We start from the raw sequence: 25,124 nt of genomic DNA, 5'->3' as shown, positions 1-25,124 counted from the left end.
TCTCCACAGAAGCAATTTATATAATGCAGGAGTGCTCTCATAGGTCAGAGGACATTGACCACTGTCTTAGTGGTTTCAAAAATTCCATGAAAATAACCATAGCAACCTCAAGTCCTCCTGGAATCTCTAGCAACAGTCTTGGAGGCCTAAGAGCTACAGTGTCAATGGTGGCAGGCTGTAATTGGTCCACTTTTTCTCTGACCTCACTTGGTCTGAATCTGATTTGTCCATTTCCCCCATGATGTCACTATGCACAGTTGTGATTGCTCCATTGTGATAGGTCATGTAGGGTATATAGGAAGCCACTGTGCCCCAACATTTGTCAGTTAACAGTGCTGGGAGCTCTCGCTTGGTAAGCTGCTGGATTAACTCAAAGCTAGATTGATGATCTGTTTGGTTGCAGGTTTTGTTGGTTGGATTTTGGTATTTCTTTTTTACTTTTTGCCGGGTTTCCCATTATTTTATTGAGTTAATTTTTCGGAGACTTGCTACCTGCTTTCATAGCAGGAGGATCGCAGAATACAAAGAATCATCCCCGAGCTGCTTGACGAGGAGATCATCAAACAATACCAGACAAAAGAACTCCTTGACCAAGTTACCTGAGTGAAACTGTCCCATCACCACTTCACAGACACCGAGATGGCAGTTTAAAATACGTCATATGGGAGAGTCCTCCAGGCATTGAATAGAGAATAAGATGGACATTTTTAAGGCTGGATGGCCCAGACACATCATCAAGTTGTACCTGGTGATGGAGAAAAAAGAGTATGTATATCTCATCATGGAATTGGCCACTAGGGGCTACCTTCTGAAGTCTATCTGAAAATCCCACCACTTATATAAAGTTGAAGCCAGGAGATTCTTCAAACAAATTGTACTAATTACAGCAGAACCCAATCGCACATTGAGATCTTAAGCCCAACAATATCCTTTTGGACAGCAAAGGCAATATCAAGGTTAGTTATTTTGGTCTAATCATCTGGTTCTCCCCGGGGCAGCTGCTGACAAATTTATGTGGTGTTGTGCTATTCCATACCCCTGAAATGTTCCTGCAAGAAAGAAATGATGGCTGGAACTGGCTTCACACCTGTAATCCTACCTACTCAGGAGGCTGAGATCTGAGGATCATGGTTCATTGCCAGCCCGGTCAGAAAAGTCTGTGATATTCATCTCCAATTATCCACTAGAAAACTGGGAGTGGCACAGTGGCTCAATTGGTAGAGTTCTAGCCTTGAGTTGAATTGCTCAAGGACACTGTTCAAGCCCCACAATTGGAAAAAGAAAATATGCCTACAAGGTGGAAATCTGGAGCTTAGGTGTCTTTTTATATTTTGTTATAACAGGAAGATTTCCCTTTGAGGGGAGGATGTTATCCAGGTAGAGTCACTAGTTCTGAGGGCCAAATATGTTGGTCCATATAAACTGTCTGTTTGAGGACAAAATGTAAACTGCCAACTGGTAATTGAGGACCTGAGGGAGAGACAAATATTGAACAAATAATGGAGCACCCATAGCTTAAACAAGTTGCATAATATTCCCTGTGTTCTGATGAGCCAAGACTCAACAAGCTGGAACCCACCATTCTTAAAGTAAAGTGTGACATGAGGTACTACCATATGAGATCCAGGGATCTATACAGGACAGAACATTCAATTATGCCATGGGCATGTACCTTTTAATTAAAGAAAACTTAGGCTGTCCAAGTAAAAAGAGTACCTTCAACAGTGCCACCGTGCCCAACTCTTGCAGATCTTTCCAACTTACCTCTCCCTATAGAAGGAGAGCCAGTTTACTTACCTGGCTTAACCATTACATCTTGTCATCTGAGTTTCAATTGCTTTATAATGTCAAGCAGTCACCTCTGAAGAGAGGCTTAGGTACCACTCTGCCTGCCATTCCCTTCTGTTTCTTGCAGAAGAACCCCAGTCCTAGCACAGTTCCAGGCCAGGATTCTGTGTTGTTTCCCTTGCCTGGTCTTTCTTTTTAAGCAGCAGTGAAAGATTCCTCTCTGGGGAGCCACAATTTGAGATCATAAACTGTCTACTAAGAAGCAGGGTTGGAGGAGGGCGGTTAGCAGAATATTCCCTTCCTTCTGGGTAGTCTCATAATTAGACTAAATATAATTTAAGGCGGAGATTTGGCAGGATGGGTGTGGCTAGCGAATAGCTACCACTCTTCTCAGAATATGCTGCAGTATTCAGGCCCAGGAGCAGAGCAATTCTCGAGAAAGTGGTGGAGAGTATTATAAGACATCAAAGATAATAGCAGTTGAGAGCACAGGGACCTGTTATTGGGATGTGAAAGATTGCAAGAAGTATACTCAAAAACGAATTATAGGAGGGATAATCCCTATACAGCCAAGGCTGCATAGAGAGATCATGTCTCAATCCAAAGGCTGGCTACTGAAGCCAGAGGAACTAATGTTTGCAAGCAATTACAAGTAGGAGATAGTGTTCTACCACTTGAACAACAATGCCACTTCCAGTTTTCTGGTGGTTAAATGGGGATGAGTTTCAGGGACTTTTCTATCTGGACTGGCTTTGACCTACGGTCTTCAGATCTCAGCCTCCCAAGAAGCTAACATTAACAACCTAGGATTACACTCAGGAACAATGCCCAGACCCTAATTTCAAGGCCAAAGACCATACAACAAATAATAAAAAAAGAAAGTAAAAGGGGACAGTGGGTGGAGAGATTCACCATTCATCAGATGCATGTCAGGTGTGAATGATCCAAAATGTAGGCTAGGAGCAGACAGGGAACCTACCCAAGACACAACTGATCATTTATTTGTGGAAGCCAAGTGAAAAGTCAATAAACCAATATATGAAACAACTATATAAAGATAAATAGTGCAGGTGAGAGTGCCAGAAAGAGTCCTTGTGAGTCAAGTGCTGGTGGCTAACATCTGTAATCTTAACTACTCAGGAAGCTAAGATCTGACGATCATGTTTCAAAGTCAGTCTCAACAAAAAATGTCTCTGAAATTCTTATCTCCCATGAACTAGCAATAAAGCATAATTGGGAACTGTGGCTCAAATGGTAGAATACTATATTTAAGATTTTAAAAAGATAAGCAACAGTGACCAGGTCCTGATTTCAAACCCGTTCAAACCCCAGAATCCACATACATAGAGAAAAGGTTTCTGTGAAGAGGTAGCACTGAAGCCAAGACCTGTAGATTGAGAGGGAGCCAGCTTTGGGGGCATGTGACAGAGGCAATAGCTAGGGTGAAAGTCTCAGGGCTGGAATAAACCCCATATCAGGAGGAAGTGGTGTGTGGCTGGTTCTGAGTGAGAAAGAGAATGAGGTGAGGTACATCTGAAAAATGGGGGCCAGGTGGGCACTGGTGGTTCACACCTGTAATCTAAGCTACTCAGGAGGCTGAGGATTGAGGATTGTGGTTCAAAGGTAGCCTGACCAGGAAAGTCCATGAGAATCTTATCTCAATAACCAACTCTGAAAAAGCTGGAAGTGGTACTGTGGTTCAAGTGGTAGAGCACTAGCCTTGGGCTCAGGCTCTGAGTTCAAGCCCCAGTCCTCATACTTCAGCTTTCTGAATAGCTAGGATTACATGTGTGAGCCACCACAGACAGGCAACCCTTTATTATATATTATCTAACTTAATGGTTGTGACTTTCCCATTAGGAGGGCTCACTCTGAGCTCATCCTATTCTGGTTCACTTTCAGTCGATGGCCAGGTCAGTTTCCCCTCTGGAACTAACTTGTCTGTGGGAGGAGGATAAAGCCCCTGAAGCGCCTTCCCTTGTTGGGTGCATCCTATATTGTAAGAGTGATGAAAGAGGTCCAAGATTAAAGCTGGGCTCCTAAGGTGGAGTTCCTATTGTGGGCAACCTGGGCTGGTGTGCAGCTTTGAACAAGTGACTCTGGGAAGATATGAAAAATAACCACACTTAAATCCAATTTTTTTCAAAATCCTCTTGAGAGCTAGAAGAGGAGAGGGGAAGGGAAGATATATTCTGAATAGTTTCCTTCCTGTTGTGACATTGATTGATACATTTTGCTCAAGCAGGAATTACTTCTTATCCTGGGAAGGTCCTCAGTTTACCTTCCCGTGGTTGAGAGTTGTATGAGATAAAATCCTCAGCTGTCAGCTCTATTAGGGCTACTTGACCCAGAGAAGAGGGCGACCCTTTTTGCAAACTGCTCTGCTCAGAAGGAGGTCCAATTTTCTGATTTTCAATAATGGGGACTAGGTGCTGCTAGAGAAAAGGATGTTATAAAATAGAGTGAGTTTGGAGCTCACACCCTTCAGAGGGAGGCCCAAACTGAGACCTGCTCTGAGAGAAAATCAAGGAACTGAGAGGAAGTTAATATTTTAGGTCATATGGCCAGAGAAGGCCTTTCTGTGGCAGAACTTCTGATCTAGCTGCTGAAAAGATGAACGAATTAAACAAAGTTTATTTTCCTTTTGTGTGTGTGTACAAGTACTGGGGCTTGAACTCAGGGTCCCATACACTTGCTTAGCTTTTTCCTGCAAGGCAGATGCTCTACCACTTTAGCTAAACTTCTACTTTGAAGTTTTTTGCTAGTGTATTGGAGATAGGAGTCTGTCAGAATTGGCTTTCCAGACTGGGTTTGAACATGGATCCTTAGATCTCAGCCTCCTGATAAGCTAGGATCAAAGACAGGAACTATTAAGCATTCAGGTCCACACAAAGGTGTAGAAGAAGTTTCCAGAGAAGAGAAGAACAAATTTGCAAAGGCCTTGCCTGATTTGTCAACTTGTTGGATATTGTTTATTGATTTATTTTTGAACATGGGGCTTGAACACTGGGCCGGGGCACTTTCTTTCAGCTCTTCAGCTCAAGTCTAGCACTCTACCACTAGAGCCACAGAACCACTTTGGATTTTCTGGTGGATAATTTGAGATAAGAGTTTCACAGTCTTTCCTGCCCAACCTGGCAATCCTCAGATCTCAGCTTCCTGAGTAGCTAGGATTACAGGCATGAGCCACCAGTACCTGGCTGGATATTTATTTATATAGGAATACAGCAATATCCTTGTAAATAGGATGAAAAATATTTAAGTTGGTCACTCCATATGAGCCTCACTGGCTTTAAGTTTTCTCTTTGATAGTTAATATGAAGGAAAGCCACAGGGGGATTCACCTCAGTTTATTATAAAAGGATGTCTCTGGCGTGTTTTTACAACAGTGTGCACAATGTAAAAGATAATAATGTTATTCATGACATTATACACAGTAGTAGAAAGGTAGAAAACCAAATGTCTCTTGATGGGTAAACAAAATGTGGTATAACCAGCCAAGGGAATATTATTCAATCTTAAAAAGGAATGACATTCTGACCATGCTACAACAAGAATGAATCTTTAAAATACTGTGAAATAAACCATATTAAAAATAAAAACTATATTTATGATTCTACATATATAAGGTACCAAAACATAGTCAAATTTGCTGGCTACCAGTGGCCCACACTTATAAAACTAGCTACTTATAGGGCTGAGAACTGAGGATGGAGGCTTGAAGCCAGACTAGAAAGAAATGTTGCTGAAACTCTTATCTCCAAAAAGTGAGATACAGTAGAGGTGAGACTCAACAATAGAACTGTGGAGCACATGGGCAGCAAAGATGGCGTTGGGAGGGGGTTGAGTGAGCAGAGCCCAATTTACTATAGAGCACATGGGCAGCCAAGATGGCGCTGGGAGAGAGTAGAGTGGGCAGAGCCCAATTGATCTTCCTATCAGTGCCTAACCAGCCCATGAAGGCTCAGGTGCATGATAGGGTGTGACCTTGACAGTGATTGGTTCCTCTTCCTCCCTTGCCATGCCACCCGCCCTTTTTGTATTTAATAAGGGCTGCTCTCTGTTAATAAATGAGTTTTCTACCTGCTGGATTTGGCTCCCTGCTGCGTCTGATTGTCTCCTGGGCTGGGGAACAGGCGAGCGCCACACTTACCTTTCCTCAGACCCCATCCATCTTTCGTGGGACGGACGAAGACCCAACATAGAACATCAGCCTTGAACAAATAAGTTTAACATAGAGGGGCTGGGAAAGTGGCTCAGTGGTAGAGAGCTTGCCTTGCATGCCTGAGGCCCTGGGTTCGATTGCTCAGCACCACATAAGCAAAAAGAAAAAAGCCATTGAAGGGTAAACAAAGGAGGAGGCTGCAATGCTTGGTAAGAAATGTATGCATTATCCTGCCCATGTAATTGTAACCCCTCTGTAAGTATGTTCTCAAATAAAATAAAATATTAAAAAAAAAAAAAAAAAAAGCCGGAAGTGGCGCTATGGCTCAAGTGGTAGAGTGCTAGCCTTGAACTGAAGAGCTGAGGGACAGCTCCCAGGCCCAGAGTTCAGGCCCCACGACCGGACCTCCGCCCCAAAAAAATGTTTAACATCGAATGGAGAATAGAGAATGAATGATGTGGCCAGTGCAGGTAAGAAAGAGCAGGCTTTCTGTGTGCAAAGGACTTCTTGGTCAACAGCACTGTGACAGAACACACAAAGACAGTACTAGGCTGAGAAGTAAGGACAAGGAAGACAGGAGAGTTGATTACCCGTTTTTTTTTGTTGTTGTTGTATTTGTTTTTCCCAGTACTGGCACCTGGACTCAGGGCCTGGGTGCTGTTCCTGAGCCTCTTTATGCTTTGGGCTAGTGCTCTATCACTTGAGTCACAGAACTTCTTCTTTTTCTGAGTAGTTTATTGGAGATAAAAGTGTCATGTCATGGGCCTTCTTGTAAGGCTGGCTTCAAATGGAGATTAGTCTTCAGATTTTAGCCACTTGTGTTGTATTCCAATTTAAATTGTAGTATTCCAATTTCCCAGGAAGATATGACAGCACTCAGGCAATTTGGCTGGAAGTTCTTTATTTAGCCATATTCCATCTGTCCTCAGCTCACAGAGCTAGAGAACAGCCCTGTTTGTTGTTCAGGGGGGATTTTTATAGGAAGTGCTTTCACATAGGTGATGTTTACCAAAGCAAGCAAGCAAGGTTACAGAAGCAAATCATAGCCTTGAGTCAAACATGCCTTGGGACATTGGACCTTTGCCCTGATGTTGAAGAAGGGGAATCCTTTTCCCAGAGAGAATGCATGTCAGCATGCACCCTCACACCACACAGAAGCTCAAATGGGGACACACGAGTCAATGCTTCTGACAGTGCGCTGAAATTTTCTGAACAGGAATGATGTTTATTACAACTTCCTGAGTAATAAAGAACTCAGTACAGCTGGTGATAAGCATCATAATTGTTAGTGGCATTCAGCAAAATTTGTGATAAACTGCAAAGCTGCCAGTCTGGGAAGCTTGAGGGAGAGAGAGAAGTTTACTTTTAGCAAAAATGTTTCTGAATTTACATTTTTGTTCCCATGGATATCCTTCTTTACCAAGGGAAAGGGGCTCAGGAGAGAAAATTAGCTACCGCAGGAAGGATTGAGGCTAGAATAAACTTTCTTCCAGTGAATAGCAAATCAGATATCACACTGAGTAGCTAGGATTACAAGTTTGAGCCAAAACTGCCTATTTTGATTAATTCTTGTGTGTCATCCCCAGGAATGTGGATTCAAGCCAAGGTGACCCAAGCCTTCAAAGTTTTGTTACAGATATTGACTCAAGCTATGATGTCAGAAATACTGACCTTACTGTTCAGCCTGGAACCAAAAGAAACGGGAGGTGAGAGTTATCTATGTTTGTGGCTTGTAAATCACCAGGATTAGTGGCAGGCTGGAAAGAAGAGAATCAAGAGGGCACATGTGGAACATGGCAGACAGGAAGGCATCAGGGAAGAAGCAGTTTCGGGATGAGCAGTGGATCAGGAGGACCAGATTCTCTGTGGTGCAGAAAGTCTTTCTTCAGAGCCCTCACCACATTAGCCTGTCTTGGGTCACTCCATGTTTGTTTGGTGTTTCAGCCCTCAGTCATTTGAACTCTTAGGGCTTGGGGCTTCCTGTACATCCTCCTGGAGCCTGGCACAGGGTCTAGCCCACATTGGTGCTGGCTGATGGTTGCCTAATGGGGCTGGATAGAGACAAACACTAAACTGGAGGTTTCTGGAAGGGATCGACGTGCACTTAGTGTCCAGAGGACATGCATGGGACTGTACCTTCATGAGGAAGAGGCCAGAGGACAGTCTCATGTTGCCTCCCTAACACTTTGGTAGAAATGGCAGACAGATGTCACAGGCAGCAGGCAATGCTCTCTGGTTTATATATGTGCATGCACACCCAACATCTGTGGCCCATTAGTGGAACAGTACACACTGATCACAGCATGGACCCCATTTCATGGCTGCGGACACTGAAATCCTGGGGTCTTGGTGTCCTCAGGCCTTGGCCAACAGCAGTGGGGAGTCTGAGACCTTGGAGGCAGGGCAATGGCAGGGCTCCAGCAGTATCTGCAAAGCCTGAGAAGCTCGACTCCTCAAGGATAGCTCACAGACGCAGAGGAGGCTGTGAAGAGGGATAGATCCCTGGGGTACACTTGAACCACCAAAACGCACCCTGCTCACTAGCACCAAGCACGTACGGCTTATAGCCCAACAATCCAATTCTTGCTCTTTCTCACCTCACTTGGCAAGGGGGGGAGCCATGGAGGAGCAAGATGCACCATTTCAGTTGAGGAGGGATATATCTGATATCAGACCCACATATCACACCTAGATAGACTGGAACTCTCCAGAAGGCCAAGGTAACAGATATATTCGTTGTCTAACAAGTGTGGAAGTGGGAATCTTGACTGTGAGGACTCCATAGTCCCCAACTTGTGGGTTGGTGGCTGCGACTCCCCCCTGAGGTGGTGACTAAGTGGTAGCATCTGGGTTGCTAGCCTGTAAACAGAAGAAGTGAAGGTGGGCTGTGGAGTGGCCTGGTGCCTGGGCCACACTCTTTTGCTGAGTTGTTACTGTTGCCACCATGTGGATGTGCCTAGGCTTGGAGCAAGGTTACAGGGCCGGTGGGGCTGACTGGCTGTGCAGAAGCAGAAGGTGTCACTTCTGCAGGCAGTGACTCTATTACTGGCAGCCCTATGCTTCCTGCTCAACGTGGGGCTGGGGCTCTGCACCATAATCGGCAGCCTGATGGCACCCCGAGGGGTTAGGAGGCAGATAACTGAGTGCCTCAGTATGGTGCTGAGAGAATGCTGCTCCCCAGTCTCCCACCCCTGTCTGGGTTTACTTCAAACCTGCAGCTTCTCCTTTCTCCTCCTCTGTGACCTCAGTGGCAGCACCAGAACAGTCTGTGCTTCTTCCTACTTTTCTCCCAGGTGGGGTAAATTGAGGCTGCGAGGATAGGGATTTGTCCACTCAGTAAAGTCAGAAATAGAACCCAGGGCCCTTGGTGCCCCAGTATGGAAGTCTTATTTCTACTTACCATACTTTACAATCAGTTCTTTCTATTGCCCTCTCCTGTCCCCTGACCTCCTCCAGCATTCTCTTTCTGGAGTGTACCCTGTCTGCACATGTCTGTATCCTGTAGGACTGATGCCCTCATCATCTTTGTTCCCCTCCCTAACTTCCACCTGCATATCCTGTGTCTCTACTCAGGTCAGTCCTTTTCCCATTTAACCACTTGCACAGGGACGCTAGGCCTCCCCACTAATTCTCCCTATTCACTCTTCCCCATCCTATCTGTATTTTAGGTATTGTTGATTGGGGAGTGAGTGCAAAGACCCTCTTGGAGCTGTAGGCCCCTTGGAGGGAGTGAAATGTGAATTTCTGGTTCTTGAGGAATTTGCCACCTTTGACTCTCCAGTAGTCCAGATGTGTTCCTGTGGAGGGATTTCCCAGAATGTCCCCAAGAGCAGTTCCCTGAGGGTGGAATGCCACATGCCTTCCTTCTCTGCCAGGAACTGATGGGACATGGTATTTTTTGGTATTCCAAACTGTGATCATATTTGATTCTGCCTCTTTGAAACTTATGTACCTGCACATCTGTACGTGCATTTGGACTAAAATAGCAATTTTTCTTCGTGTGTGTGTGTGTGTGTGTGTGTGTGTGTGTGTGTGTGTGTGTGTGTGTTTTCAGATCTTCAGTCTTAAACTCAGGGCCTGGGTTCTGTCTCTTAGTTTTTATCACTCATGACCAGTGCTCTACCACCTGATCCACATCTCTACTTCTGGCATTTTGGTGATTCATTGGAGATAAGAGTCTTACAGACTTTCCTACAAGGGATCCTTTATTTGTTTGTTTGTTTTTGGTCGGTCATGGGACTTGAACTCTGAGCTTGGGCGCTGTCCCTGAGGTCTTCAGTTCAAAGACAGCACTTTACTGCTTGAGCCACAGTGCCATTTCTGGTTTTCTAGTGATTTATTCGAGATAAGAGTCTCATGGAGGGCTTGGAAAGTGGCTCAGTGGTAGAGGGCTTGCCTTGCATGCAAGAGGCGCTGGATTCTATTCCTCAGTACCACATAAGCAAAAAGAAAAAAGCCAGAAGTGGCAATGTGGCTCAAGTGGTAGAGAGATAGCCTTGAGCTGAAGAGATAAGGAACAGTGCTCAGACCCAGAGTTCAGGCCCCAGGACCAGACCCAACAACAACAATAACAAAAGAGTCTCATGGACTTTCCTGCCTGGTCTGGCTTTGAACTGTGGTCCTTAGATCTCCCACTTGAGTAGTTAGGATTACAGGCGTGAGCCACTGGTGATTTGGCTCCTTCCATTTTTTGTTTTTCAAGTTTTTCATTGTTAATTAATCGTAAGAGACTCAGATTTGCCTGCCCAGGCTGGCTTTTAAACGCAATCCTCGCATTGCAAACCTCATGATTGGATTATAACTGTGAGCCACCAGTACCACTCTGGGATTTGTCATTTTTGACAAATGCCAAATGTGTCTATTGAGATGGTCTGAGCATTGAACATTGCACTGCACCCAAGGCAAATTTCAGGAGAATGACAAAGATGTAGAGACCGTTTGGTGTCTCACACACACCATTACATAATGTAAGTTAATGACTTTCTTCCCAGAAATGCATAACTCTTATCTTTATACAATGTAAGGTGCTTAAGTGCTTCTTCATATTTATCTAAAATAGTATATACATTGAAAGGAACTCCACCATATGTAAACAAAATATTTTTTGTTAGTGATGGGGATTGAACTCTGGCACTGTCCTTCAGCTCTTTAAGCTCAAGGTGAATGCTCCACCACTTGTGCCACAGCACCATTTCTATCTTTGTCTGTTCATGTGGTGTTGAGGAATCAAACCCAGGGCTTCATGCATGAGAAGCAAATACTCTATCACTGAGCCATCTTCCTAGGTCACTAAACAAAAGACATTTATGTGTCAGCTGGGCACTGTTGGCTGACACTTGTAATACTAGCTACTCAGGAGGCTAAGAGGTGGGGATTGCGGTTCAAAGCCAGCCTGAGCAGGTAAATGGAGCTGTGACTCAAGTGGTAAAGCACTAGTGTAGGGAGCCGAGGCGAGACTCGGCCCACTCCCTTGCAGCTTTGAGGTAACCACCCCAGACGGTGCTTGGCGGGACGCCTGGGCTGTGCACGTGAACGAGCCAGGTAGAGTCCCCAGCCAATCCCATGACACCTGGTGACGGTGAAAGGCAGGCGACCAACAATAGAAAGACCCGCATTCCGATTCTCCTATATAAGCGGCTGTGTTTCGGGTGCACGCTCTCTTGCGCCCAAGCTCTCCTACAACTAAAAGGCTCTCCAATAAAGCGTGATCTGAGAAGACCCCTGGTGTGGTGGTCGTTTTACCTCGCTGGTCGAGTAGACGGTCGCTACAACTGGTGCCGAAACCCGGGAACGAACCTGGGACGGGACCCGCGCGAGAGGCCGAATTGGAGCCAGAACTCAACACGCGGAGAGGAGACGTCGGTAAAAATCCCCCAGTATGCTGTTCACTGTAGATTTAGATATTTATTGGTTGCTTGCATTGCTTCTTCCCTTGTGGCTTGTCTTTTTGATGGTGCGCACTTGCCTCGAGGAGGGAGGGTTTGATTTAATCCAGGAAGGACGCAAAGTACTAACGCAGCATCAGGATAGTCTATCAGAGTCAGCATACAATAAGGGGGAGGAAAATAGGCCTAAAAGAAAAAGGGAAAAAAGACAAAAGGATCCTAAAGAATTAAAGCAAGAGGGGCTGCAGCCCTCACAAAAGGAGAAGGGTTTCAGAGAGGAGCGGGTCTCAAGGAGACCCCCGTGCCCTTCTTTAAAAGCAAACCGGTTCTCAGCCCTACATGTGGAAGGGCAGGACCAAGAATATAGTAATCTTGTGAGTGACTCAGAGGAAGAAATGTTAGAGGAGGAGGGAGAGCAGCTCAATCCAGCTGATAGTGAAGAGTTAGAAGAGGCTGCGGCGGAGCACGAGGCAGACAGATATGGAGGGTGGCGCCCCCTAGGGGTGGGAGTACCGCAGCAGCCAGGGAGAGGAAACGGAGCTGCCCCTCACCCGTCGGACCCCCGCCGTGCCCGCCGGCAGGGAAGAGTCACTTTATAAAAGAAAAAACCTGGTCGCGATTAGCAGCCGCTTTCCCAGTCTTTGAGAATCCCATTAGTGCTGAAAGAAATTTTGAGCCGGTTTCCTACTCCCAGTTAAAAGATTTAGTTGAGGCAGTCAGGACTTATGGAGTGACGGCCAATTATAACACTGCCTTGCTTCAAAGGCTAACTATTAATGCTATGACACCTATGGATTGGTTTGAAGTGGCCCGTACTTGCCTTAATCACGGGCAGTTCCTTGATTTTCGGTCAATTGTACAAGACAAGGCTCAAGCCCAATACAGACAAAATGTCCGTGACGGGCACCCAGACTGGACCGTAGACATGCTTCTCGGGCAGGGAATCTACTCGGTAGACCAGACAGGATATCCCTTTGAAGTATACCGCCAGGTAAACGAGGTTTTTTACAGGTCCTGGCGAGCCCTCCCAAACAAGGGAGAGGTGGCTGGCAATCTAACAAAAATCATGCAGGCCCCTAATGAGCCATTTTCTGATTTTGTTGCCCGTATGCTAGAGACAGCCGAGCGGGTATTAGGAAATCTGGAAACAGCCATGCCATTTGTACAACAAATCATTTTTGAACAAAGCACCAAGGAATGTCAGAGGGCAATTACCCCAGTAAGAACCCAAAGCCTAGAAGCTTGGTTAAAAGCCTGCAGAGAAGTAGGTGGCCCCCTGACCAATGCGGGGCTGGCAGCTGCTGTCTTGTCGGCTGCCGGGGCCGCAAAAGATAGTAAAGGAAAAGGGTGTTTCCAGTGTGGTCAGTTGGGACATTTTAGACAGCAATGCCCACAAAATGGTGGTCCTGTACAAAATATACCCAGGCCGCCAAGGACTCCAGGAGTGTGTCCTCGTTGTAAAAAGGGAAAGCATTGGGTCAACGAATGCAGGTCAGTTAGAGACATCAATGGACATTTTATCCCCCAAATTACTAACACTAATTCGGAACAGGAGCCAAAAAACGGAGAGAAGGGCCCTCGTCCCAAGGGCCCGAAAGTTTATGGGGCATTTCAGACTCTGGCTCCCAGACAGCACCCGCAACAACTCCCCAGCCAAGAAGAGCAACCTCAGGCTCCGCAGGGTTGGACCACTGTGCCACCTCCGGACGGGTATTAACACAGCAGATGGGAGTCCAGATTGTGGAGACAGACATGACAGGACCCCTAGATGAAGGCACTGTAGGAATAGTTTTAGGACGCTCCTCCTCCACAATGAGAGGATTAATAATTTTCCCAGGAGTGATTGACCCTGACTATACGGCGACTATCAAGGTCCTCTGTCATGTCCCCCATGGAGTGGTGTCCATTTCTCCCGGGGATAGAATTGCACAGCTTCTGCTTCTCTTCATGGCAATTTCCCTGCTAAGGAGATAGAGAGAGGAGATAAAGGGCTAGGCTCCACTGGAGTCGACCTTACATGCCTGTCCATAACTTTAGACCAAAGACCCATGCTAACTCTCCAAGTGGAAGGGAGAAGATTTGAGGGATTGGTGGATACAAGGGCAGATCGAAGCATCATCCAAAGAGGGGAGTGGCCAAAGCAATGGCCAACTCAGAAATCCTCCCAGACCTTACAAGGGCTGGGCTATGCCGATGCCCCACAGTTAAGTGCAAAAGAATTGACTTGGAGAACAGACGAAGGCCAGGTTGGAAAAATGCAGCCATTTGTGGTAGACGTCCCTGTCAATCTTTGGGGAAGAGATGTGCAGCAACAGCTAAAGCTAACTTTAACTAATGATTATTCTGAGGCCAGTCAGAATATGATGAAACAGCAAGGATTTGTGCCAGCCTTGGGGCTTGGTTGGCGTCTCCAAGGACGCAAGGAGCTGATAGAGCCACTTCCTAAACAGGACAGGAAGGGTTTGGGTTTTTCTTAGGGGCCTCTGAAAACAAAGCTTCCACTGAAGGTGCGGTACCCATACCTTGGTTAACGCAAAAGGCGGTGTGGGTTCCTCAGTGGCCCCTCTCTGGAGAAAAATTGGAAGCGGCTCAAACTCTTGTCCAGGAACAGCTGCAGCTGGGGCATGTTGAGCCTTCAGTGTCATCTTGGAATACCCCAATTTTTGTGATCAAAAAGGCCTCCGGAAAATGGAGATTATTACATGACCTTAGAGCAGTAAATGCCCAGATGCAAATTATGGGACCCATCCAAAGGGGACTTCCACTGCTCTCTGCTTTACCTAGAGAGTGGCCTATTTTGGCTTTAGACATTAAGGATTGCTTTTTTTCCATACCTCTTTATGAAAAGGATAGGGAGCGCTTTGCCTTTACTTTGCCCTCGGTTAATCATGAAACCCCAGATGCTCGCTATCAGTGGAAAGTTCTCCCCCAAGGGATGGCTAATAGCCCAACAATTTGTCAATTGTTCGTGGGGGCTGCATTAACCCCTGTTAGGGAAAAATTTCCAAAAGTACAGATTGTCCATTATATGGATGATATCTTGTTGGCTGCTCCCTCGGTAGAGACTCTTCATAAGGTGTTTGGGCAGGTAACGGAGACCTTAGCTAATAAAGGATTAATTATTGTCCCTGAGAAGGTTCAGCAGACTAGTGTTGTTCAATTTCTGGGAACCATTGTTTCTCCTACTGAGATTAAACCACAAAAACTTTCCATTCGAACTGGTCATCTTAAAACACTTAATGATTTTCAGCAATTGGCAGGAGATATTAATTGGATAAGGGGGTTTCTTAATCTCCCTCGGTCAGAGTTGTTACCTTTATTTGCTATTTTGGAGGGCGACCCTGAAGTCACCTCCTCTAGATCCCTGACACCTTTAGCACTAAATTCCCTACAAAAGGTTGAGGCAGCTTTGTCTAGGGCTCAACTTTCACGGGTTGATTTGAAATTACCTATTGATTTATGTATATTAAAAACAAAAAATTATCCCACGGGGGTTCTTTGGCAAAATGGCCCCTTATTGTGGCTCCACGGCAATTCTGTGGGAGCAAAAACTGTTCAATATTTTCCTGAATTAGTGGCTAAGCAGGCAATTTTGGGTATAAAGTATTGTTTAATGCACTTTGCAAAAATTCCAGATAAATTAATTATTCCATACACCCGTGAGCAAGTTGAAATTTTAGCAGCCACAATGGATATGTGGGCAATTCTTGTTTGCTCATTTCCAAATGTAATTGATAATCATTATCCTAAGCATCCTCTGCTTGCCATAGTTAACAAAAATTTAGTGTATTTTCCTGTTGTCACTTCAAAGGAGCCCTTGGCTGATGCTCTAACCATCTTTACGGATGGATCAAAATCTGGACAAGGTGCCTTTTTTGTTCAAGGACACAAACAGCCGGTAGTCTTTATTTTTCGGCCGAATGTCCCACAGGCTGTTGAATGTTTAATTGTGCTTGAAGTTTTTAAAAGATTTGATCAACCTTTTAACTTATTTTCTGATTCATTATATGTTGTAAATGCCGTTGCTTCTCTTGAAGTTGCTGCTTCAGTTAAGCAGGCCAGTACAATTTCTAATGTTTTGTTACAGATTCAATCCCTTATCTTAAACAGAAAACATACTTTTTATATTGGACATATTCGTGCCCACTCTATGTTGCCGGGCCCGATGGCAAAGTGTAATGATTTGGTGGACCAGGCAACTCGGGCTATGGCTCTGGTTGCTGCTGATCCTGTAGAATTGGCAAAAGACTTTCATAGATTGTATCATGTACCTGCTAATACCCTTAGGAAAAGATATAATTTGTCCAGGCATGTGGCAAGAGATATTGTTAAAGCCTGTAAATCTTGTGTTACCTTTCTTCATCCTCCCCATGTGGGGGTAAACCCCAGGGGGTTGAGACCAAACGCCCTATGGCAAATGGATGTTACTCATCTGACGGAATTTGGTAAGTTGAAATATTTACATGTGTCTGTGGACACCTTTTCTGGTGTCATTCATGCCACACCTCTGGCAGGAGAAAAGGTGTCTCACGTCAGAATACACTGCTTAGAAGCTTGGGCAGCTTGGGGAAAGCCCCTTAGACTCAAGACGGATAATGGCCCTGCTTATACTTCCCATGGTTTTCGCGCCTTTTGCGCACAAATGCAGGTTGCCCACACCACCGGATTGCCCTACAATCCTCAAGGACAAGGTATAGTGTAAAGAGCTAATAGAAGCATAAAAGAAATGCTTCAAAAACAAAAAGGGGGAGTTGCTGAGTCCGCGTCCCCCAGGGAAAGACTTTCTCTTGCGCTCTTTACCCTTAATTTTTAAATTCTAAATGACAACGATCAGTCTGCCGCAGATTGGCATATGACAAGAGACTCCATGGATACTAAAGACATGGTTATGTGGAAGGATGTTATTAATAATAAATGGTATGGACCGGATCCGGTAATAACGAGATCCAGGGGAGCTGTTTGTGTTTTTCCACAGAGTCAAGAAGTACCTCACTGGGTGCCAATGAGACTGACCAGGCCGGTGGAGACTGCAACAGAACCCCCTCTTGAAGATGCAGCTGATCTTCCTGCTGTTAGCAACAGTGCTAATAGCAATCCCTGTGATAGCTAAACCAATGATGCTGTGGGCTGTTACAATTTACTGACTGGATTGCCTCTGCGGTGTCCTTTTTCAAAGAGCGGGTGGGAGTCAGAATGTTTTTAGCCTGCTGCTTGGGAGGATGCGTGGTCTGCCTATGGTTGGTCTGTCGCCTTCGAGCCCAAACCAGAAGGGACAAGGTTGTTATCTTGCAAGCATTAGCCGCTTTGGAGTGTGGATCCTCACCCCAGATTTGGCTGTCGGCCCTGAGAGGCAGTTAAGCCTTACCATTCTGCATAGCCTTAGCACCCCGAGGGATCAGGGGATCCCATTGCACCGGGACAGGTATGCAATTTGCAATTTGGGACAGGGTGCAAGGCAAGTGCACTGCACTTGAGGAGATGGTTCTCATCTCCTCAAGAAGAGGATGCTGGGTTGCAAGTGGGTTGATGCCCAAGATCCCACCTCTGCAAAAAAGGCATCGGACGGGCCTGGTCATCACTGGGGAAGGCGCCCCTCAGGAGAAGACCAGTGCAAGGTCCTCTCATTAATGTCTTAGACAGAGGCCCAACCTCTACTCTTACCTGTTGCCATAAAACAAAGAAGGGGGAACTGTAGGGAGCCGAGGCGAGACTCCGCCCACTCCCTTGCAGCTTTGAGGTAACCACCCCAGACGGTGCTTGGCGGGACGCCTGGGCTGTGCGCGTGCACGAGCCAGGTAGAGTCCCCAGCCAATCCAATGACACCTGGTGACGGTGAAAGGCAGGCGACCAACAATAGAAAGACCCGCGTTCCGATTCTCCTATATAAGCGGCTGTGTTTCGGGTGCACGCTCTCTTGCGCCCAAGCTCTCCTACAACTAAAAGGCTCTCCAATAAAGCGTGATCTGAGAAGACTCCTGGTGTGGTGGTCGTTTTTCCTCGCTGGTCGAGTAGACGGTCGCTACACACTAGCCTTGAGTAAAAATAGCAAAGGGACAGGGCCCAGCCCCTGAATTCAAGTCCTACTCTGCACTACCAGTTTAAAACTTTTTTTAATGATAAAGCAAGTCATCATCCTTGGGTCTAAAACACTTGTGAGCAGTTGCTGACATACATGTCTGCCAACCTACAATATCGGCACATGCAACATGATAGACTTATACATTTCTGTTCATTTCAAGGCTAGGTACAATCACATGATTACAATATATGTAGAAGCTGCAATCAGTTTGAAGTCTACGTTCATTTTCTTTGTCAGTGCTCTTGTAAGTGTGTCTGAGCAGTGTCCCTCACAGGAAGAAAAGAAGCTCCTAATGACTCACCTTAATCTCATGTTGTGAGTAGAAATAAGACCGGGCTGTATGTCAATGCAACATTGCTTGGCTGTTTTTGACTCATCCTGGTTCCTTGAAGGCAGAGCCCCATCTTTTGATTCCATGTTAGGGATCTCAGGGGAGGTCACCATCAAATACGAACTGAAGAATATCACCAGCTCCCCTTCATTAAAACCTCATTATAGTTGAAGCCAGTGGTTCACATGTGTAATCCTAACTACTCAGGAGGCTAGCAATATATGGTTGTGGTTCAATGCCAGCACTGGGTAGAAAAGTCCATGACACTTTTATCTCCAATTAAACATCAAAAAAACTTGAAGTGGACCAGTGTCCCAAGTGGTAGAGTGCTAGCCTTGAGCAAAAAAGCTCAGGGACAGCCCTAGGAATGGCACACACACACACACACACACACACACACACACACACACAAACAAACAAATACACACACATACACACACACTCAAACACACATACGCCCCTTTTTGTTAGCTCATCTAATGCTCCCAACAACCATATAAGTCAGGTATGCTTATTTCCATATTACAGAGGAGGAAAATTCCTGGTGTGTCAGTGGACTCAGACCTCAAATCCATGCCCCTGTCCCAGTACTTTTTTTGGGAATAAACCTGTGGACCAAGAGACAAACAGGTTACAGGCATTCTGTGGTGTGTGTGTGTGTGTGTGTGTGTGTGTGTGTGTGTGTGTGTGTGTGTGTGTGTGTGTGTGTGTGCACCAATCCTAGGGTTTGAACTTCGAGTCTGGGTTCTGTCCCTTAGCTTTTATTCTCAAGGTTGGCACACTGTACCACTTGAGCCAAAGCTCCACTTCTTGGTCTTTAGTTCTTCATTGGAGATGACTCTCACAGACTTTTCTGCCCAGGCTGACTTTGAATCATGCATGGTTCTCAGATCTCAGCCTCCTCAGTAACTAGGAGTCTAGATGTAACTATTGGCATCAGGCATAGATTCTTCACCCTTCTGGGTAAATCTGTCTTACCTGGTTTCCTCAGTGTGAATTGGTTTTAATAATGTTTGACCCTAGGCCAGTTGAGACTTGTATGTCCTTATTACAGAGTCTGGCTGGTGCTTCATTACAGCACTAACTACTCTGCCTGTGATGAAAGTTTTTGAAAAGAAAAAGTAAGCCAGGTGATGGTGACTCACACCTTTAATTCTAGCTGGTGAAGAGGCTGAGATCTGAGGATTGCTATTCAAAGCCAGCCTGGGAAGGAAAGACTGTAAGAATCTGGAAGTGGGGCTGTGGCCCAAGTGGTAGAATTTTAGCGTTGAATGAAGAGCTCAGAAACAGTGCCCAAGCCCTCTTTTCAGACCATAGGACAAACACAAAATGAAAGAAAGAGAAAGAAAGAAAGGGAGTAGGGGCAGGAGGAGAAGGAAAGAGGGAGAGAAGAATTATGGCATTAGTGGCTCAGATATGTAAAAGCAAACCAGTAGTGGAACTGTGTCGCAAAGTGGTAGAGAGTTAGCTTTGAGCGAAAAAGCTCAGACACAGGCCCTGTGATCAAGTCCAAAGAAGACAAAAAAGAGAGGGAGGGGATAGAAGGAGAAAGGGAAGGAAGGAATGATCTAGTTCAAGAGTTGAGTGAAATAGAAACTTCTGGGTATCCGGGAACCTACAGACAACCAGGAGGCATAGTTTTTTAACCACACATCCTTGGCTGGTGCTGACAGTCAGATTCCCCCTACAGAGTCCATGCTGTGCTTGAGTTCAGGCCTATTGAATCCTCCCTGGGCCTTGGGACTGAAGATCTAGCCTTAGCTTCATTTGTAAAGACTAGGAACCTGAGGACACCAAGGACCTCTCATGGCAAGAAGAGTAAGACATGGGTATCCATTCCTTGAAATCAGATCCTTTCAGTGACATGCCTACTCTGATCCTTCTATCCTATCATCTAAAAAATACCTACATCACCAGCACTCCAGGAAAAGAAAGGGAGCCCCCTCAATGGCTATAGGGTGGGTCTCTCTATCCCATTTGACAGTCCTGGTCCAGCACAGATTCTGCCAGCCCTCTCCTTCTCTCTCCCTCCCTCTCTCTATTGTTTTGGGGAGTCTTCAATGACCAGAGTATAGAATGGGCTGCTATCTCCCCATTGGCACCAACAGTATTTAGCCATTTTCCTCAAAATCACAGCCAGAGCACGAGTGATTAAAGTCAAATTCAAATCTGCCAGCAAGTCATAACATATAGGGCTAGGACATTTATCAAGGCTGGGGGCCTCTAGTGACCTCAAAGAAAGCCAGTGAGATGGGGCAGGGAAGAGGCTGCAGTGGGACTTCTCTTCTCTGCCCTGCACCTTATAAGGCTTCTCAAATCAAGGTCAGGCCAAATAATAATGACAAATAATAAATATTGATTACTAACAACTCCTGTATTGAGACATGAAGGTTTCATTTATTTTATTTTTACCCCATCAAATGTCCATACCCACCCCATGGAGTATTTATTATTATTGATGTTCTTTCTTAAACTTCATTCACATATCAGAAAATGGTATTCAGAGAGATTAAGCCACTGACTAGAGCCACACAGCTCAAAATGCAAATAGTAAACATAAGAATACTGTCTGAGGCAGGTGCTGGTATCTCATGCTTGTAATCTTAGGTACTCAGGAGGCTGAGGTCTGAGGATCATGGTTTACAGCCATGATCTCCGATTAACCACTAAAATGCCTGCAATGGAGCTGTAGCCCAAGTTATAGAGTGTTAGTTTTGAGTGAAATATCTAAGGGACAGTGCCCAGATCTTGAGTTCAAGCTCTGGTACTGGCACCAAAAAATAAAAACAAAAAAAAGGCTCATAACCTTCACCCAAGACTATCTCCCACACACCAACAAAAACCTGGACCTGAAGGTGTGTGTGGCTCAAGAGGTAAGTACTAGTCTCAAGCAGAATAAGCTAAGGAAGTGTCTAAACCCTGAGTTCAAGCCTCCCCACTATAAACTTGTGTGTATATGTATATGTGTGTATATCTATATACACATATATAAAATGTGTCCACACATATGTACACATGCATGTATGTATACACATATGTGTATGTGTTGATTGGGGGATATCAGGCCTGATATCTCAAGCAAGAGAAAATTTTTGCATCATTCAGCCTGTAGATGGAGACTCAGAATTTCTATACTGCAGTTAAGTGAGGATACTCAAATTTTGAAATTCATCAAATCATTGGACAAAGCCCATTCTATTTAGGAAGGGTAATCATCTTTTTTTGATTTGTTTTGTTATGTTTTTGTTTTTTGCCAGTTCTGGGGCTTGACCTCAGGTCCTGCGCACTGTCAGTGAGCTGCTTTTGCTCAAGGACAGTGCTCTACCACTTGAGCCACAGAGTAACTTCTAGGTTTTGTTCATGCGGTATTGAGGAATCAAACCCAGAGATTCATGCATGCTAGGCTAGCACTCTAACACTAAGCCACATTCCCAGGCCATAATAAATCTTCTTTACTCCAAGTTTAAAATTATTTAAATTTATCTATTGAAATTTACCCATGTGATTAAAATGGTAATCACATCCAAAAATTTTTTAATTTCTTTCCTTTTTTATTGCGAAAATACTGTACAGAGGAGTTACAATTACTTGGGCTAGGTAATGAATACATTTCTTATCAAACATTGTTGCCTCTTCCTTTGTTTCCCCTTACCATCCCTTCCCATCTCCCACCCACCCACCCTTAATCCCCCCTCCCTCCAAAAATGTAAAGTTTGTTTTTCTCCATAACGACTTTTATATCTCATTGTTGCAATGGGTCCACCTGTATCCCTATTTAAACAATTTGTTTTTTATTTGTTAGGAAATGGAAAGACTTGGAAAAAATTATATTAAGTGAAGTAAGCCAGACCCAAAGAAACATAGGTCCCAAGGGTTCCCTTATATGCAACAAATAGTATATGTCTGACATAAGCAGAAACAGTCAGATAAATTGATGTTAGGCGAAATGAACCCCAAGATAAAGATTCAAATGTTTTTTCTTCCTTGCGATTATTTCTAACAGCTTTATAAGATGATTACTTTGTTGCTTTGTATGTCCCTTCCCCACAGTATAACCCCTGCTTCCAAAAGTCTTTTCACAGCAACATTTACATTGATGTTTGACTAAAACATGAGGCACTACATGCTAGCAGAATTAATGTGTTAAAATTCACCATCTCTAGCCGTGAGTTGTTCGCTCATGGCTGTAATTCTAGCTATTCAGGAAGCTTAGAGCTGAGGACTGAAGCTTTATGAGACTCATCTCCAATTAACTATCTCAAAAAACTGATGTGGAATTATGGTACCAGTGGCAGAGTGCTAGCCTTAAGCAAAAAAACCCACGGATGGTGCCCAGGACCTAGTACAAGCAATAAAATTGTGTGTGCATGAGCATGAACACACAAACACACACACACATGCACACATATAAGCACATGCACATACACACCATTACTACCACTATCATTAGAATATCATGACTCTAGTCACAGGAGATCTGCCACAGTCAAATTGTGAGACAGGAAGTAGAATGGTGGGTTTCCTGAGACTGTGGAAAGGGATGGATGGAAGGTGTTCTTTAATAAGTGCTTAATTTCAGGTTGGATTCTGAGAAAGTTCTAGAAGTTGGTATCAGAGAGGGTGCATGAAAATTTGAATGTACTTAAAGCCACTGAAGTGTACAATTGTAACTGGTTGAGATGACACATTTTATGCTATGGTTATTTTCCCAGGATGAGAGAATAGATAACAATACAGCCAGGGAGGGCCTGGACAAGAAAAGATAGCAGGAGGCGAGGGCCCTTATAGTGTTCACTCCTTCAGTTTCCCACCAACAAATATCTGCTGTTGAGCCACTTGTGCTGGGCTTATGACAGGTTGGAGCAAAGGCAGTGGGTGGCTACCTGTAATTGGCCCTCTATCATTTGAGCCACATCTGTACTTCTGGCTCTTTTTAAGTTAATTGGAGATAAAACTCTCAGATTTAGCTGCCTGGGCTGGATTTGAACTTCAATCATCAGATTTAAAGCTTATTATAATATCTTAAAGAAATGATTGGAACTTGCTCTTTTGTTGTTGTTGGTTTTGGTTGTCAGGCTTGCACTTGGGTCCCAGGCTCTGTACCTGAGTTCTTCTATTTAAGGTAGCATTCTACCAGTTTTCATTACTTCACTACTTTTAGTTTTCTGGTGATTAATTGGAAATAAAGTATCACAGACTATACTGCTCAGACTGGCCATGAACCTTGATCTTCTGATCTCAATCTCTTTAGTAGTTAGGATTTCAGGTGTGAGCCAATTACACCTTGCTGGGAACCTGCTCCTTTATGAAGGAAGGCATTCTGATTATCTCCATTTTCCAGATATAGAAACAGAGGCAAACAAATTAAAATGACTTGTCTATGATGTCACACGTTAGTAAATGCTGGAGCTGGGTCTTTTATCCTGGTCTTTCCAATGGCAAATCTCACCCTCAAATAATACTCCATTAGTGTGTTGCCTTTGTTATCCCCTACCCTCACATTCCTGTAGCAAGCAATCAAAAACAAGGTGTGATTAAGTACAGGCTCTGTCTAATGAAGAGAGTGCCTGGGTTTGAGTCTCATCTTCACTACTGAAGTTGGATTGAGAGGTTTGTTGGGCCGGGATTAAAGGTTTGTGTTTTTGGCCCTGGCAAATCATTGGTTTTGTTCCAGTAGCCTGGTCTGTAAGACTAAGATAATGATTACCTATCTCATAGGTTTATTACCAAGTTCACAAAGAAAAAGGTGGGTTGGTGCCTAGCATATACTCAGCAACCCATTGATGTCAGCTGTTTATTTCATTGAGTAAAGATGGCAGCCAATGGCTGGGTGTCCAGCTCAATAGTAAAGCCTATACTTATTTAGCATGGTGTGGAGGAGGAAGTTTGGGAGGGGACAGGAGGAAGAATCAAGAAGAAGGAAGAAGAAATGGTAGAATGTGGCCAGGCACCAGCAGCTCAAGCCTGTAATCCTAGCTACTTAGAAGGCTAAGATCTGTGGATGGTGGTTCAACCCAGCCTGGGCAGAGAAGTCTCTGAGACTCTCAAGTCTAATAAAGTACTCAAAAAAAGCTGGAAATGGCATTGGTGCTCAAGGGGTAGAATACTACCCTTGATTGAGCACAATTTGGCTCAGGGACAGTGCTCAACCAATGAGTTCCAGTTCCAGGTATGGCTAAATCAATCAGTCAATCAATAAAACAAGGAGTAAAAGTGGAAGATTCGGTTGTGTGTTAGCCATGTATTTTTTTTCTTGCTATGACAAAATATTTGACAGAAATATCCTAGGAAGTTATTTTTCTCAGTGTCATAGATTTCAGGCATTAATGGCAGAGAAGAACATGGAGGACATGGAGCATGGGGAGGGGTAAGAGAGGGAAAGGGAGTGCTTCGATGGGAAGATTCCCTTTTCTCTTCATTAACTCCGTATGGAAAGCCAGCATACCGGCTGGTGCCACCCATGTGCAGGAGGGATATCTGCTTCGGTTAATCTGTTATGGAAACCCACCAAACACACCCAGAGTTATGCTTTAATTATTAGCTGGGCGCATCTAAACCAAATCAAATCAATCCCATTGAAGCTCATCCTCAAGATTAATCATCACAGATATCAATTTCATTTGCCTCCAAATTTACATTCCTTGTTATCTCTCAACTCACCAATCATTTATCATTCTTGTTTTTTTTCACATTTAGGCTAGTGTGTGTGTGTGTGTGTGTGTGTGTGTGTGTGTGTGTGTGTGTGTGTGTGTGTGTGTGTGTGTGTGTGTGTGTGTGTGTGTGTGTGTCCTACTTAATGGTGAAACCACATATACTTTTCTCCTAAAATCAGCAACAAGGGTACCATATCTACGGTCACCACTTGTAAGTTGCAGG

The 25,124-nt window shown here is 44.6% G+C and overlaps 1 long non-coding RNA gene across 1 annotated transcript; it reads left to right on the top strand.

Moving 5' to 3' along the window:
- The first annotated feature begins 338 nt into the window (after positions 1 to 338).
- LOC138839133 (uncharacterized) lies at positions 339 to 17,333 on the top strand. The gene is made up of 3 exons (XR_011375859.1): positions 339 to 956; positions 7,540 to 7,659; positions 16,814 to 17,333. It is a non-coding gene; the product is annotated as an uncharacterized lncRNA (long non-coding RNA).
- The last annotated feature ends 7,791 nt before the right edge of the window (positions 17,334 to 25,124 follow it).

Source organism: Dipodomys merriami, unplaced genomic scaffold (assembly GCF_024711535.1).
Source record: "Dipodomys merriami isolate MVZ:Mamm:240054 unplaced genomic scaffold, mDipMer1.0.p SCAF_294, whole genome shotgun sequence".
In the NCBI taxonomy this organism is placed as follows: domain Eukaryota; kingdom Metazoa; phylum Chordata; class Mammalia; order Rodentia; family Heteromyidae; genus Dipodomys; species Dipodomys merriami.
The sequence above is the reverse complement of the archived record's forward strand: the minus strand, read 5'-3'. Positions and strand labels throughout refer to the sequence as shown.